The following is a 2616-nucleotide window of genomic DNA, read 5'->3' as shown; positions in this document are numbered from 1 at the left end:
CCTTGCTGCTTTTAGTATTTGTTCTTTGTGTTTGATCTTTGTTAATTTGATTAATATGTGTCTTGGGGTGATTCACCTTGGGTTTATCCTGTTTGGGACTCTCTGGGTTTCTTGGACTTGGGTGGCTATTTCTTTCCCCATTTTAGGGAAGTTTTCAGCTATTATCTCCTCGAGTATTTTCTCATGGCCTTTTTTTTGTCTTCTTCTTCTGGGACTCCTATGATTCAAATGTTGGGGCGTTTCACATTGTCCCTGAGGTCCCTGAGGTTGTCCTCATTTCTTTTGATCCTTTTTTCTTTTTTCCTCTCTGCTTCATTTATTTCCACCATTTTATCTTCTACCTCACTTATCCTATCTTCTGTCTCTGTTATTCTACTCTTGGTTCCCTCCAGAGTGTTTTTGATCTCATTCATTGCATTATTCATTTTTAATTCACTCTTTTTTATTTCTTCTAGGTTTTTATTAAACATTTTTTGCATCTTTTCAGTCTTTGTCTCCAGGCTATTTATCTGTAACTCCATTTTGTTTTCAAGATTTTGGATTATTTTTATTATCATTATTCTAAATTCTTTTTCAGGTAGATTCCCTATCTCCTCCTCTTTTGTTTGACTTAGTGGGCATTTTTTATGTTCCTTTACCTGTTGGGTATTTCTTTGCCTTTAGATTGCTGTTTCTGGAGTGGGCTTTCTGTATTCTGGAGGTCTGTTGTTCCTTTTTATTGTGGAGGTTTTACCCAGTGGGTGGGGTTAGACAATTGGCTTGTGAAGGTTTCCTGGTTAACAAAGCTTGCGTCGGTGTTCTGGTGCTTGGAACTTGATTTCTTCTCTTTGGAGAGGAATGGAGTGCCCAGTAATGAGTTTTGAGATGGGTCTATGTGTTAGGTGTGACCTTGGGCAGTCTGTATGTTGACGTTCAGGGCTATGTTCCTGCGTTGCTGGAGAATTTGTGTGGTATGTCTTGCTCTAAAACTTATTGGCTCTTGGGTGGTGGTTGGTTTCAGTGTAGGTATGAAGGCTTTTGGATGGTCACTTATTACTTAAAGATCCATGTAGTCAGGAGTTTCCTGGTGTTCTCAGGTTTTGGGCTTAAGTCTCCTGCCTCTGGATTTCAGTTTTAGTCTTCCTGTAGTCTCAGGACTTCTCCAACTATACAGCACTGATAACAAAACTTCTAGGTTAATGGTGAAAAGATTCTCCCCCGTTAGGGACACCCAGAGAGGTTCACAGAGTTACATGAAGAAGAGGAGGGGGAGGAGCGAGATAGAGATGAGCATGAGGAGAAAAAGTGAGACTCAAGAGGAGAGAGACAGATCTACAAAGTTGTCTGATCCCAGAGTGTTCTCCGTAGCCCAGACACCCACAAAGGTTCACAGAACTGGATTGGGAAGAGACGGGGAAAGGAGAAAATAGAGGTGTTCTGAGGTAGAAAACAGAGAGTCAAGATTGGGAGAGAATAATCTACACATTCCTGAATAAAAATGGGAGCTGAATATTGGATTAAAAATATGGAACGCTTCATGAATTTGCGTGTCGTCCTTGCGCAGGGGCCATGCTAATCTTCTCTGTATTGTTCCAATTTTAGTATATGTGCTGCCGAAGCGAGCACTGATAATTTTAATTCTAGTGTTTTTAAAGAAGCTTGATACTGTTCTCCATAATGGCTGTATCAATTTGCATTCCCATAAGCAGTACAGGAGGGTTCCCTTTTCTCCACAGTCTCTTTAGCATTTACTGTTTGCCATTTTTTTTTTTTTTTTAAGATGGTCATTTTGACTGATATATGGTATGAGGTGATGCCTCATTGTAGTTTTGTTTTGTATTTCTCTAATATGAGTGATGTTGAGCAATTTTTTCATGTGTTTATCAGCCATCTATATGTCTTTGGAGAATTCTCTGCTTAGGTCTTTTGCCCATTTTTTGACTGGGTTGTTTTTTTCTACTATTGAGCTACAAGTGCTGGTATATATTTTGTAGGTTAATCCTTTGTAAATTGCTTCATACACAATAATTTTTCTCCCATTGTGAGGGTTGTCTTTTCATGTTATTTACAGTTTCCTTTGCTCTAAAAGAGCTTTTACGTTTAGTTAGGTCTCAAAAGTTTAGTTTTGCTACTATTCCCATTACTCTAGGGGTGGGTCAAAGAGGATCTTACTGTGATTTATATCAAGGAGTATTCTGTCTGTTTTTCTTTAGGAATTTGACAGATTCTGGCCTTACATTTAGGTCCTTAATCCACTTTGGGTTTATTCTGTGTGTGTGTGTGTGTGTGTGTGTGTGTGTTGTTAGGAAATGTTCTAATTTTATCCTTTCACAGGTAGCTTTCCAGTTTTCTTCTTCACTATTTTTTGAAGAGACTTATCTTTTCTCCCTTGATTATTCCTGCCTCCTTGGGCAAAGTTTAGTTGCCAATAGGTGCATGGGTTAAACTCTGGGTTTCTATCTTGTTCCATTGACCTATATTGATGGTTTTGTGCCAGTACCACACTACCTTGAGCTTTGAAGTATAATCTAAAGTCAGGAAGGTTGACTCCTTTGGCTTTGTTTTACCATCTCAGGTTTGCTTTGGCTATTCAGAACCTTTTGTGTTTCCATACAAATTGCAAAATTTTTGTTCTAG

The 2616-nt window shown here is 38.7% G+C and overlaps 1 non-coding gene across 1 annotated transcript; it reads right to left on the bottom strand.

The window, feature by feature from the left end:
• Nucleotides 1-1498: 1498 nt before the first annotated feature.
• On the bottom strand, nucleotides 1499-1605 carry LOC136150979 (U6 spliceosomal RNA). The gene has a single exon (XR_010659967.1). It is a non-coding gene; the product is annotated as a U6 spliceosomal RNA (small nuclear RNA).
• Nucleotides 1606-2616: the final 1011 nt, after the last annotated feature.

The sequence above is a fragment of the Muntiacus reevesi genome, chromosome 19 (assembly GCF_963930625.1).
Source record: "Muntiacus reevesi chromosome 19, mMunRee1.1, whole genome shotgun sequence".
NCBI lineage: Eukaryota > Metazoa > Chordata > Mammalia > Artiodactyla > Cervidae > Muntiacus > Muntiacus reevesi.
The sequence above is the reverse complement of the archived record's forward strand: the minus strand, read 5'-3'. Positions and strand labels throughout refer to the sequence as shown.